Genomic DNA, 15,398 nt, shown 5'->3' with positions numbered 1-15,398 from the left:
GATAATCTGTGCCAAATTAGGTTTTATTCATTCATTCAAAATGGCTGCCACATCAATTCAGCTGGTATTTAACATGTCAGACACGGGATCTACTAAGTAAGATATCACAAGACAAAGGAATCACTTAAATACGACAAACAAATCAACAGTTATTGGTCAACACACAATCCTACCTATTGTAGTGCCCCCTAGAGGTCAAATGACACTACCTGTCTCAGACCTCTTACCTTTTTTGAAACGTAAACAATAACAGACCAGTTTAGAACTCAAGGCCCAAGGGGGTATTTGCCGTAGCTCGCTAAGCGGTTTAGCGAGCTAATTTTCAGACTAAGATCAAAAACGCCCCTCTTTTTGGTTCGTGGAAGCAACTTTCGATAAATCACCATAGTAACATCAGTTAGCACTAACCTGCTCCAGAGCAGGCTAACTTCAGAGAGTCAGATGGCTGAGTGGTGAGGAAGTCGGGCTAGTAATCTGAACGTTGCCAATTCCCAGTTCGATTCCCAGCCTTGCCAAATGATGTTGTGACCTTTTGCAAGGCACTTCACCCTACTTGTCTTGGGGAATGTCCCTGTACTTTACTGTAAGTCGCTCTGGATAAGAGCGTCTGCTAAATGACTAAATGTAGGCTAAATGTAACGAAAGTGTAGCTGGATAAGCTTGCCACACCCCCGGAAAATAATTGGCAGTTCCCTTTTTGAGAGACCCAGCTGACCAAGGAGATATATTCTAGTTCGATTAGCTTTCCATACCAATAGAGTTCTTTGCGATCGCCAAGATCCTTTATTTCACATGGTTCTTGTTTGAGCGTTATCGATTCAGCCGACAAGGACTCCTTTATTGCAAGACCTTCTCGGGCCGTACAGAGCAAGCTTTATGCTTTATGAGCTTATGCTGCTGTAGGCCTATGTGAATATGTAACGCTGTTTTAAGAAATGTCTTATCTGTTGTGCCTGTGCTTTTTATGTTTCACTGTGGGAGAGTGGGAAACGTCATATCGATTCCTTTTTATGTCTTGACATGTGAAGAAATTGACAATAAAGATACTTGAAACTTTTACTGTGCTTCAGACTCTGCTAGGGGAGAGCGGGGGCGGAAGTACCATTTTTCAGCAAAACGTAATTTTAAAAGAGAATGTTTTAGACATAGATATATTTTTGCTTGGGTCTATAACTTGTAAGTGTGGTCTATCAATACCAGATGGTATTTTGGACAAATGTCGAATAACTTCAGTATAATTTCATTTTGAACACAAGTTGCACATTGTTACTTTCGACCCCATCAGTTGGGACGAAAGTAACACAGGGGTGGGTCAAAAGTAACACAACGATACAAGCTAGATTTTTTGTGTAACTCTGGTTTTTATTACATATACCTGACTATGACCTTGCTAATATGTAAATGCAACATATTTTGTCCATTAGTTTTGCAAAAAAACGATACATTTTACATTTCAGTTGCATCAAATATTTACTATCATTTTTTACTGAATCAGACCTCTGTCTGTCTTTCTGACCCTCACTCTTGGCATATTCTGTTGATATAATATGACATAAACATGTTTTAATAAATGCTTTCCACGAACAGAAATTCACCACATACTATTGCATTAGCGGCGGGACAAAAGTAACAAGTGTTGCTTTCGTCCCGACAGGAACAGGAACAGAAACTGACATTTAAACCAAATTTACTTTTATACTGAAAAACTCTTGACAAGGCAACCTTCAGAATGTGTTAGAGCACTAAATAACCTGTAGATTGATCTGTGACTGTGACACATGAAACGGGAAACACAACTTCTAATTAATTATTATTAAAAAAGGACTGCCTTAGTAATTTACTTTGCGCACTCGAAAAGTGCTTTCCGCACCTAACAGCGGCAAACGATGACGAAATCACGTGAAATTTGGCAGTTGCATCAAAGGTAGCATGCTGAAGGTGCTGTCATAACTTGGAAAGCAAATGAAGTCAGGGCTCTGAGAAAATCGCATTGTTAATTTTGTCCCGTGTTACTTTTGCCCCCGCTCTCCCCTAGCCTTGAGGTTTTTCGCGTCGTTTTCGCGTCGTTTTTCGCGTCGTATTCCCTGTCACAGTCAATGAAATCAAAGAGGGATTTACACATAGGCCTACATGCATATACATATGTGGTAGGGCTGACTTGCAGCGCATTGGGCACGCCCTCTTAAGGGCGGGGTGTATATATACGTCGTTCCCACCCAACTGAGAAAATTGTTTGAATTGTTTGGCGCTTGTTGCCCGTGGTTGTCTGTTGCCGGAGGAACACTGCGACATAGGAAGATCTGATTGCAGACTATGGGTCGTGTTTGTGCTGGCGCATCGTCCTGAAATAGGGTGACCACTGTTTTCCCTTACCTTAATTTGTTTTTGTAATCATAGACTGTGAGAGCTACCAGCATATTTCTTTTAGATCGTTGTTTCCTTTTGTTTGTATGAATGTGTTATTTTTAGTTAACTGCCATCTGGGTGCTCCCAGCCTTTGGATATATTAGGCTGGTGTAACCATTGTGATTACCTCTGACATTGTGTTTAGATCCCCAAACACATTTGTGTGGAGTGTGTCTAAGTTTGTCATATCACGTTGTTCTGGATTCGGTGTTAGCCTACTTGCATTGAGTGTTTTGTGTGATTTGCAGTGTTATAATCCAGATCGTGTTGATTGATATTGGGGATTGGTTTGGTCAGACTGTGGGGTTACTGGTTACTCATAGCCTGTATAACCCGGTGGGGAACTACTTTGATGGCAGTGTGTGTATTATTGTTTGTAAACTTATTCATCAGTGACCAGATATTTATTAAATAAAACGTACTGTATTTTGCTACATCTGCCTCTGTATAGTCATTCATTTGATTAGCCTGCGTCCCGTGGACTTCATGATAAGTGACAGTCAGGGTCTGTTACATTTGGCGCTGCGAGTAGGGTCACAGCCAGAGGCAGTAATAGTCAGTAGCTTTGTGTAGTGTCTGGTCACTGGAAATTGTATTTTATTTATTTATTGTTGTTTTTTTGTTGGTGGCTCTTAGCGTAGGTTTGGGAAAACAGTGGTTGAAGACCAGATGAAGACTCTGTCGGCGTGGGCAACTTGAGAGAACTGCCAACTCCATTGTCCTATCTCTTGCCACTGTTTTTTTTTTTTTTTTTTTTCCCTTGTTCGTTTTACTTCAGACTGAGGTAGAATGGCTGATGAAGATATTGCTCTAGAAATGGGCGCTCAATTAAAGGCACTTACTGAGCTGGTGCAGCAACTCCAGGCTGAGAACATCAAACTGAGAGCAGAGGTAACATCAGCCCCTTCACCCCATATACCAGTAAATCCACCACTCGGCCACCCTAGCACTAGCGCACAGAGTAACACGGTAGTCACTGCCCCTAGTGGGACAGTGGAGCGTTTTGTGTATGTTCCACGGGAGCGTAAGTGCCCAAGGTTTTCAGGAAAGCTGTCACAAGACTCTTTAACTGTGGAAGATTGGGTTGAGGAGGCCCGCAACCACCTGTCCTTACGGCCTATGGCCACTTCCGAACAAGCCCTAGCCATTTTTGATTTGTTGGATGGTGAGGCTAGAACGGAGATAAAGTTTCGTCCTGCGGTGGACAGAGATGACCCAGAGAAAATATTTACTATCCTTACTAATGTCTATGGTTGTGCACAGTCGTACATTAGCCTTCAAAAGCAGTTCTTTCAGCGAAGGCAACTAGAGGGAGAGTCTTTGCGGGAGTACTCCCATGCTCTCATGTCCCTAATGGAGATCGTAAATCGTAAAGATCCAGACTGTTTTTCTAATCCAGATATTGTTTTACGTGACCAGTTCATAGAATTTGTGCGAGATAGTATGCTGCGTCGGGAGTTATGCCGTCACACTAGGCTTAACCCCCGACTTGGTTTCTTGGATATCCGACGGGAAGCAATCCGTTGGGTAGAAGAGGGTGAACACTCTGGTGCCCAGCGTCCTCGGGCACAGTCATGTAGTACCAATAGCATCACAGAGTTATCTGTTGACTCGCAAACGGTGTCATTAACATCTACTAAAGAGTTAGCCGAGGTAAAGGACAGCCTTCGTAAACAACAAGCTCAGCTAGATGCCATCTTGAAGCGTCTTGATGCTCCTCATTTTGTAGCAGAGGCAGCACATTCTAGGGTGCCTGCCCCCCCAACCTCTAGAGCTCTGGCACGTGGTTCTCAATATCGTTTTCACGCTGATGGTAGACCTATTTGTTTGCGCTGCAGTCAGCCTGGCCACATTGCACGGTTTTGTAAGGTCCCCTCTGTCCCTGCTACCCGGTGGGCGGAAAACTAACACCCTCCGACGTTATGGCCCAACCGTCGGGTGGGGAATCCTCGGGCTCTAGCTTCCCAATAGCACCCCAACTAATTGGTAAATGTCCCGTGGTGGAGGTTCGTGTGGGTGAAGTGCCGATAGCCTGCCTACTAGACACTGGATCGATGGTGACTACAGTCACTAAAACATTTTTTGAGCAGCAGTTGCAGCCCCAGTTTCAACTTCAGGCTTGCCATTGGCTTAAGCTTAAGGCTGCCAATGGCTTAGATATCCCGTATCTGGGATACCTGGAAACCACCATAAGTATTTTTGGAAAGACATTACCTAACATGGGCATCCTAGTTCTTAAAGATTCCACCGACCCAGCCATGCAGTCACGACGGGAGCGAGTCCCCGGCCTCCTCGGCATGAACATCATTGGTGAATGCTATCGTGAATTGTTTTTGGAGCACGGCCACGCATTGTTCCAGTCCCCCTCTATCCAACAGGCAGGGAAAGCATGGCAGCAGGCTCTTACTGTGTGTCAACGTCTGGAACAGACTTTGGAAACGGGTCGGGTGGGCTTGGCTAGAGTTCAGAAAGGTCCTGCGGTACGAATCCCTGCGAGTTCAATGAGATTTGTCCCTGCAACTTGCCATCAGCAATTAGGGTACATTCTTCCCTCCTGTTTTTTAGAGCCCCTATCATTTGTAGAAGGCCAGTTGCCTAGTGACCTCCTTGTCGCAGCTGCACGACTGTCCGTCACCAGCGGGATGGTCAGGATACCAGTCATTAATGTGGGCAATCAGGACCGATGGCTTCAGCCAAAGACGGTGCTTGGAGAGTTGCATGTTGTCCAGTCTCCTGATTCGACCTGCCCCATTCAGTTTCAAGTCCAGGAGGATGAACATGAGCAAATAGCCGTAGTACAATCGGTGCAAGCTGACAGGGACCCCGGTGTCGACTTTTCCCAACTTACTTGGTCCACCCTACCCCCAAAACAACAGGAAGATGCTCGGAACCTGTTGGAGAAATACCGGAGTGCCTTCAGCTCCAGTGAGGGGGATTTGGGGTGCACTGACTTGCTCCAACATACCATACCTCTGCTGGATGACATACCAGTCCGCCAAAGGTATCGGCGTCTCCCGCCAACCCAATACGATCTGGTGAAATCTCATATTCAAGAGTTGGTTGCACATGGTATTGCCAGCCCCAGTTGTAGCCCTTATGCCTCTCCCACAGTTGTGGTCCGAAAGAAAGATGGCTCAATTCGCCTATGTGTAGACTATCGGCAGCTCAATGCAAAAACCCGCAAAGATGCCTTTCCCTTGCCAAGAATAGAAGAGACTTTGGACTCCCTCGGTGGTGCTAAGTTGTTCAGCACTTTAGATCTAGCTAGTGGCTACAACCAGGTGTCAATGGCCCCCAAGGACCGACATAAGACCACTTTCTGTACGCCTTTTGGGCTTTTTGAATTTAATAGGATGCCTTTTGGCTTATGCAACGCCCCAAGTACCTTTCAGCGTCTCATGGAACGAATCTTTGGTGACCAGAGCCTTCACACCCTTCTACTGTATTTGGATGATATTGTAATTTTTTCAAATACGTTCCAGCAACATCTGGAGCGGTTGGAAATGGTGCTGAGTCGTCTCCAGGAGAACAATCTCAAATTATAATTGAAGAAATGCAAGTTCTTTCAGGTCAAGGTGGGCTACTTGGGCCATGTAATCTGTGCAGCTGGTGTGGCAACAGATCCAGAGAAGATCCGTGTGGTGAAGGAATGGGGCAGACCTACCACTGTCAAACAGCTCCGCTCTTTTCTTGGATTTGCGTCCTATTATAGACGTTTCGTGGATGGATTTGCTGGCCTGGCGGCCCCGTTACACAAATTGGTCGGAGCACTGCAGGGTACTCGCAAACGGCCCCCTCCTACAGCCCATGGCCCTCTGGAACGACACTGGGATGAGGCCTGTGAAAGCTCCTTTTGTGCCTTGAAACAACGGCTCGTCCAAGCCCCAGTCCTCAGGTATGCAGATTTCAATCGACCCTTCATTTTAGAAACTGATGCAAGCCATGCAGGGCTGGGAGCTGTTTTGTCACAGGAGGAGGATGGGCTACGACGACCAATTGCCTTTGCTAGTCGGGGCTTACGACCAAGTGAAAGGAACATGTCAAATTACAGTGCTATGAAACTCGAGCTTCTTGCAATAAAGTGGGCAATCACAGAAAAGTTTCGGGAGTACCTTCTCGGCAGCAAATTCACAGTGTACACTGATAACAATCCCCTCCGGTACTTGCAGTCAGCAAAATTAGGTGCGGTCGAACAGCGCTGGGTCTCTCAGCTTGCCCTCTTTGACTACAACATTGTATACCGGCCGGGAGTGGCTAATCGTAATGCAGATGCCCTCTCAAGGCTCCCAGTAAGCCCCACAAACACCCATCACTCCGTATCCCAGGGGCTAGACATCCCCCTGCCAATTGTCATGGCCAGCATACAAGCCCAGAGGGCACCTGAGAAAGCTCTTTGGCTGGCAGAATCCTGTACAGTAGACGCCATTCCCATTCGGACCAAAGCAGACCTTAGAGCCTTGCAAGGAGCAGATCCCGGTATCTCCCGGTTACTGTGGTTTTGGCGCAGGGGCCGACCACCTACACGTCAAGAAAGGAAAATGGAACTCAAGGAGGCAAATCAATTGATAAACCAGTGGTCACGGATACAGGAGGTAGAAGGGGTCCTGTACAGAGCAATCCAGGCCCCTCCATCAAGGGACCCAGTGCTGCAGCTGATATTGCCAAAGACGCTACAGGCTGAAGTCCTTACTAGCTTGCACAACAATCATGGCCATCAGGGGGTTGATAGGACTACAGACTTAATACGCCAGAGGTGTTATTGGCCCCAGATGTGGCAAGACATTCGACAGTGGTGCACAGCGTGTGAGCGCTGTACAGTTGCTAAGGCATCACAGCCCAAAGCCAGGACATTTATGGGAAATCTATTAGCAACCAAGCCATTGGAGATAATCGCCATAGACTTCACTGTCTTAGATCGAACTAGCACAGGACAGGAGAATGTCCTTGTGGTAACAGATGTATTCTCCAAGTTTACCCAGGCCTACCCCACCCCTGATCAAAAAGCTGCCACCGTAGCAAAGATCTTGACTGAGAGATGGTTCTATGTGTATGGGGTGCCGAGGAGAATTCATTCTGACCAGGGGCGCAGCTTTGAGGGGGAGTTGTTGAAGCGTTTGTGTGAGATCTATGGTATAACAAAGAGTAGGACCACTTCCTACCATCCAGAAGGAAACGGTCAATGCGAACGTTTCAATCGGACACTGCATGACTTGCTCCGAACACTACCACCCGAGAAGAAGCGGAAATGGCCTCAGTTGCTCCCTCAGCTCCTGTTTGCCTACAATACAACTGTGCATCACTCAACACAACACTCCCCTTATGAGTTGATGTTTGGTCAGAAGCCACAGTTACCAGTGGACCATTTGCTGGGGAATATTGAAGATGAAGGAGATAGCCCACCGACAGATTGGGTGGCACAGCACCAAGAGTACCTTACATCTGTCTACACGAGTGCAAGGAAACATCTGGAAGAAGCGGCGGCATATCGAAGGCGAGGTGACCCTGACTCGGTGCCTATATTGCAATCTGGCACGTTAGTTTATTGCAAGAACCACTTTCATGGCCGCCATAAAATCCAGGACATTTGGGGGTCGGCACAGTATGAGGTTGTTGAATGCATGGATGGGATTGGCACTCTTTATAAGATCAAGCCCCAGGGGAAGGAGGGCCCCAACAGGACCATACATCGCACCGAGCTCAAACAGGTGCCTACAGGCCAACACTCAGCCAGCTGCCCCGCACCAGTAGTCCAGGAGCTCCAGGAGGACGACCAGAGGAGGCAAGGCCAAGACGACCCTGAAGTTGGAGGCCAACTCAGGGTAGCCATAGTCCACACCAGGAGAAATGCTCAGGGCCCTGCAGATCCGGATCTCCCAGGCCCTGCACTTGATCCACAGTCCCCTGCTCGTTCAGAAAATACTCTGGATACCCAGTCCCCCACAGGCCAAAAGTCAGCCAGCCACTCTGTACCAGCAGTCCAGGAGCTCCATGAGGACGACCAAAGGAGGCAAGGCCAAGACGACCCTGATGCTGGAGGCCAACTCAGGGTAGCTATAGTCAACACCAGGAGGAATGCTCAGGGCCCTGCAGAGCTGAATCCCCCAGGCCCTGCACTTGACCCACAGACCTCTGCTCGCTTAGAAAAGGCTCTGGGCACCCACCCCCTCACAAACAATACGGAACCCACAGGCACAACACCAGTGAGTACTACCCCTATTACAGGACTAGGGCTGGCCCAGAGTATACCAGGTGCTGACACCCCCACAGTACAGCCCCCTGGTGAGTTGGATCTGGGTTTTGACCCTATTCTATTCCCCAGACGTACCACCCGCAGCACAGCTGGACAACACCCAAATCCCTTCCGCCTGCCACAGGCTGTCACCCAAGCACTATCCGTCAATGTGGTCGAAGCGAACATGACCCTCACTCCCTTTAGGCCTTGGCAATAGGTAAACGGTTACTGTTCACCGGGACGGTGAACTTTAAGCCAGGGGTGTATGTGGTAGGGCTGACTTGCAGCGCATTGGGCACGCCCTCTTAAGGGTGGGGTGTATATATACGTCGTTCCCACCCAACTGAGAAAATTGTTTGAATTGTTTGGCGCTTGTTGCCCGTGGTTGTCTGTTGCCGGAGGAACACTGCGACATAGGAAGATCTGATTGCAGACTATGGGTCGTGTTTGTGCTGGCGCATCGTCCTGAAATAGGGTGACCACTGTTTTCCCTTACCTTAATTTGTTTTTGTAATCATAGACTGTGAGAGCTACCAGCATATTTCTTTTAGATCGTTGTTTCCTTTTGTTTGTATGAATGTGTTATTTTTAGTTAACTGCCATCTGGGTGCTCCCAGCCTTTGGATATATTAGGCTGGTGTAACCATTGTGATTACCTCTGACATTGTGTTTAGATCCCCAAACACATTTGTGTGGAGTGTGTCTAAGTTTGTCATATCACGTTGTTCTGGATTCGGTGTTAGCCTACTTGCATTGAGTGTTTTGTGTGATTTGCAGTGTTATAATCCAGATCGTGTTGATTGATATTGGGGATTGGTTTGGTCAGACTGTGGGGTTACTGGTTACTCATAGCCTGTATAACCCGGTGGGGAACTACTTTGATGGCAGTGTGTGTATTATTGTTTGTAAACTTATTCATCAGTGACCAGATATTTATTAAATAAAACGTACTGTATTTTGCTACATCTGCCTCTGTATAGTCATTCATTTGATTAGCCTGCGTCCCGTGGACTTCATGATAAGTGACAGTCAGGGTCTGTTACACATATATAGACTTATATCAGGTAAAATGGGCCATCAGGTAAAATGGGCCATTTAAGGTTTGGGGGTCCCAGCCCTGACAAGTAACAGGGGATTTGATTGCTTTATTGTTGCTATGGTGGGCGGGCCAATAATTCAAACAAGACTGCACCAGAAAGCTGCATGGTAAGTAGCCTGGCATACCAAATCTAACTTAACTATTGTAAGGATGATAAATCTATTTATTTTTTAAAAATGCGCATAAAAAAACGATGCATAATATCTGTCTTGATGGCATCAATCAGAAATAATGTTGTTAGTTTGGTATATGAACATATTTATTGAAAACGTGATGTTTTACTTGGTGGCCCAGTTTACCTTAACCCACTGAGGTAAAATGGGCGACATGGTTTCAGCTAAAATGGCCCATCATCTGTGTCACTCACAAACACACATACACATGTGTTGGAGTGTGTGTGAGTGTGTGTGTGTGTCACACAATGACCCCCCCAACAGTAATGATGGTAGTAGATATTTTATGTACAGTGAGTATATGGCGAACGAGAAGGAAGCGAGAGGAGAGGAGAGGGAGAAGGAAAGGGAGAGAAAAGAGAGGAGGAGCAAGGACCAGAGGGGAAAGGATACAAAGATAAAACAGGGGTGGAAAGGAAGGCCAAACAATTACAATCTGTGGAAAGAGGAGAGGATGAAGGGGGCTTAGATGAATACATGGAGGGAGAGAAGAAAATAATTACAATGAGTGTGCACCTCTTATCAAGAGCATGGGGTGTGCCGCGATCCACACTGCAAAGACGCATCAGTGGAAAGGTGACTGGCAGTCAGTGACGGCTGGTGAAAATTATTCTAGGTGGGGCTGTGAAATATTCAGTCAATTCGGTAACCATCCTAATACAATTGAACACAAACTGCATGATACGAGTTCTCTGAGAAATAGTAATTAATGCACACAGCTATAGGCAAATGTCCACATTTGTGGACTATAAATATCATTACACTCAGTTCAGAAATATTGAAAAACATCTGGGCACTTGAGCCACTCTGCCTGGTATTATTAGGAAACACAACACAACTATTACTGTAAAACTAAATATTAAGTATTTATAAGTAAGTAAGTAAGTAAGACTTTATTTATATAGCACATTTCATACAGGAATTGCAGCTCAAGGTGTTTTACATAAAATCAACAAAAACAATAATACAAGTGATAAAAGTAATAGATCTCAAACATATAACAAACCAGACTAGCCGCACTCTATCTGCGGTCTCTCGAATCAGTCTTGGATCCGAGCTGCCTCGTGCAGTTTCCACACATATAACAACCCAAACAAGCCGCACTCTATCTGCGGTCTCTCGAATCCGTCTTAGATCCGAGCTGCACTTGCAGTTTCCAACCATATAACAAAACACATGCACTCTTGCACAGTCTTTGTGGTTTCTCAATTAATTTTCTTTTAAACTAAAATAAAGTAAAATAATAATAATAATAATAATAAAAGCTACAGAATAACAAAATACAATAACTCAACAAAATTGATAAAATGTAACACATAATAGTGCAAGTCAAACACAAGCCGCAATCTTTGCGGGAATACAAAGCAAATCTATAAAAACAATAATATAACTACTACCAGTTGTATGGCCCTTCTGAGATAAAAATTAGTTAAATGCTTTGGTAAAAAGGTAGGTTTTAAGCTGTCTTTTAAAAATGTATAGCGTATTTGCTTCTCTGATATTTATGGTATGATATTTATTTATTTAACCCACTTTATTAATGTGGGAGTTGAAATTCAAATCTGAGTCCAGGATTACACAGAGACTTGTCACCTCTGGTTTAAGCCAGGGGGTTAAACTTCCTAGATTCTTAGTTAGCATCTCTCTTTTGGTTTATGAATGGTCGTACCTTTGCTATATTCTTCAGGTGAAAGAAAGCAGTTTTGGTCACTTTATTAATGTGGGAGTTGAAATTCAAATCTGAGTCCAGGATTACACCGAGACTTGTCACCTCTGGTTTAAGCCAGGGGGTTAAACTTCCTAGATTCTTAGTTAGCATCTCTCTTTTGGATTTGAGGCCACATAGTAGGACTTCAGTTTTATCTTAATTTAATTTAAGAAAGTTATCATTCATCCATTTGTTTATTGCCAACAGGCAGCTGGTAATGGAATTGATGGCCGTTGCATCGTTGGGTTCAGTGGATATATATAGTTGTGTGTCGTCCGCATAGCTATGGAAATTCATGTTCTCTGATTATGTCACCGAGTGGTAACATATAAAGAGAAAAAAGTAATGGACCTAGGCAGCTTCCTTGAGCAACCCCGTAGCAGTTCTCATGTTTCTTAGACCTATGGTCTCCTAAACTAACATAAAACTTCCTTCCTGTGATATATGATTTCATCCAGTTCAATACACTATCCGTGAACCCAATAAGCTTTTCCAGTCTATTGATTAGGATGTTGTGATCAATGGTATCAAATGCTGCACTGAGATCTAGCAGGATAAGGATAGAGACTTTATTTGCATCAGAGTTTAATCTGAGGTCGCTAATTATTTTGGTGAGAGCAGTTTCAGTACTGTGATATTTCCTGAAACCTGACTGCGAGACTTCCAGAATGTTATTTTCTTCAAGAAAATAATTTAGTTGCACTGAAACTATCTTTTCCAGTACTTTACTAATAAATGGAAGGTTTGATATTGGTCTGTAATTTGCAAGTAGACTGTTATCCAATGGGTTTCTTTAATAGGGGCTTACAACAGCTGTTTTGAAGGCATCTGGGAAGACGCCAGTTCTAAGGGATGTGTTTATAATCTCTAGCACCGGACCTGAGACACTATCAAACACTCGCTTAAAGAATGTTGTGGGTATAGGATCAATATCTGAGGTTGTGGAGTTAGATTCACTGACAATTTTTGAAAGTCACACTAAGTGTGATACAGGTAAATGTGCTCATGGTTATGTTGCAGAATCTACTGATGTCAGTTTCGACCCCCCTATTACTAGTACTAGCTCTGATCAAAGTTATTTTGTTCTTGAAGAACAAAGCAAGCACTTCACATTTAACTGCTGAGGATGGCGGGGGGGGGGGGGGGGCAGGGACAGTGTTTAGCAGCTGGTCAATGGTGGAGAAAAGAACTCTGGAGTTTCTGGCATTTTCTGTAATAATGTTGGAGAAATATTCTCTCCTCGCTAGACGGATAGTTTTGTTGTAGGTGGTTAGTGTATCTTTATAGATATTGTAGTGAATAGTTATCTTTGTTTTCCTCCATTTTCTCTCTGCTGCACGGCATTTTCTTTTAGTATCACTAACATTTTTATTTCTCAGCCATGGGGAGGTTCTGCTTGTGGACTTCTTTTTGGTTTTCAGTGGTGCAACAGAGTCTAACACAGATAATAGTGCATCATTGAGGTTCTCTACCATTTCATTCAGAGAGCAATCATGATTAGTTGGTTCATATAGAGCAAATTGTTCAGAAAATGTAATCTTAGCTGTATCATCTAAATATCTTCTTTGGACTAAGAATTCTTTTGTGTTTTTTGTTAGGATTATTTCCACATTAAAAAGTATACAATGATGGTCTGAGAGGGGTAGATCAGTTATTGAGATATTATTGATATTTAGTCCAGTTGTTATCACTAGATCTAGTGTGTTTCCGTGCTGGTGTGTTGGGTCTGTTATGTGTTGAGTTAGATTGAGACTGTCTAGGAGATTTAAGAGCTCAATAGTTCTTGGGTCGGCTTTTTTATTTACTTGGATATTTAAGTCTCCGTTTAAAACTACTTTGTCATATCTAGTGACACATAGTGATAATAGTTCAGAGAATTCTCTTATAAATGAATTTAACACAATCAATTATCTGATAGAACGTGCCTGTTCTTATCCACTTCTTCGTTGTTTCTCCTCACCTCAATCCGGTGACCTTCGTCCAGTAGGGGTTATGCGCAACATTCTTCCGTGTTCTACAAAACAGATGTAACTACTTCCGGCCGGCCGCTTTTGAGGTAAACACAGCATAGTAAAAGCCACCTACTATAGCCGGTGTTTAAAGGAGCTACCCTTAATTACAATTTCAGATTCAAGACCCTGGTACTGACCTTCCGAGCAGTGAACGGGACTGCACCCGACTACATCAAGTCTCTCCTGCAGCCTTACACCCCCACCCGCCACCTACGGTCTTCTTCAGACAACTGCCAGGTGGTCCCACCGCTCAAGACAAGCTCTTCTCCTGCCTGGCCCCCCAGTGGTGGAATCAACTCCCCACCTCCATCAGAGACACAGACTGTCTCTCCACCTTCAAGAGAAAGCTCAAGACGCACTTGTTCCGGGAGTACAACGGTACTTAGGAATGGTTTGCTGAACCCAACGCTAGTTTCCTCAAGGATTACAATGACTCTTGCTTAGACTGTTGCTCTTGTTGGTTAGTGGTAGCTGATTTAAACTGTTGTATTATATTTAATCCTATTTATATTGCTTTCCTACAGGTACACTTGCACTTAGAGATTCATGTTGTGTAATTGTAATTTGCTTAACTACATGCTCTTATGGTTTCTTTCCTTTAGCACTTATCTTTTGGTTGTTCACAATGTGTTCTTCTGTTTTTGGCTACCTGCAATGCTTTGGGGCTATCTTGTTGTTATTATCAGTGACCTATGCACTTTGTCTCTTGGAAGTCGCTTTGGATAAAAGTGTCTGCTAAATGAATAAATGTAAATGTAAATGATGATTTCTTTTTGAGAGTCAATAGAGAGTCTCTCTTCAATGAACACTTAACTTGTATACTTGTATTCAAAGAACTAGTGATTGTAGTGTCATAGACAACTTTTACGAAGTGCTCCTCGGATTTCCTTCCAAACAGGCACAATAATTTCTTTGTGCCTTTTAGTGACGGGTACAGGCTCAGGGATAAGGCCTAGGACATGCATGGTTTCATACCAAACTATGTCATCTCTTTGAGGCCAAAATAACCGATTTTCACCTACAAGGCTGTTGTGTTCACTACTGCATTGAATTACTCATACAGTTATTGCAGTTACATTGTACAGCCTCTAGGGGGCGTAGTGAGTGAGACGGTATGAGAGAGGGCGAGGGGAGGAGAGAAGAGAGGTAATGAAGGTTGATACAAGAACGGAGATAAAGATGTTGACTGGAAAGTAACGCGTTCGTGTTGGTTATTACTACACACCCAACATAACAAGTGGCGACGAGGATAAAGAAATAAAAGAATGGCTTTACTCGGTTTACAACCGCCCTCTGCGTTCCTGGAGTGCCCGGGAGAGCCGAAGATTACGTTCGAGGCTTGGGGGAAGCTATTCGACAACTACTTGCTAGCTATCGGAGGTCAAGAATTTTCCGCGGAGAGGAAAAGAGCCCTGCTGATTCACTGTCTGGGAACAGAAGGACAAAGGTTGTACAATACCTTGCCGCTTACTGAGGATACCTACGGTGGTAGCTTACTGGCTTTGCAAACCTTTTTCACCCCGAATGTCAACGTGGTCGCGGAGAGGTACCGTTTTCGGCAGCGCGCTCAAGCTATGGGTGAGTCAACGGATCATTATGTGGCAGCGCTGCGTGAGCTAGTGAAAACGTGCAATTTCAGTACAATGGAAAATGAAATGCTACGTGATCAGATAGTGGAGAAAACGTGTGTGCCTCGTATACGTGAAAGACTGTTGTTGGAATCTGAGCTCACTCTTGACAAGGCACTTACACTAGCCAGACGAATTGA

This window comes from Hypomesus transpacificus, chromosome 8, assembly GCF_021917145.1.
Source record: "Hypomesus transpacificus isolate Combined female chromosome 8, fHypTra1, whole genome shotgun sequence".
Classification (NCBI taxonomy): Eukaryota; Metazoa; Chordata; class Actinopteri; order Osmeriformes; family Osmeridae; genus Hypomesus; species Hypomesus transpacificus.
This window is presented reverse-complemented; position numbering follows the sequence as displayed.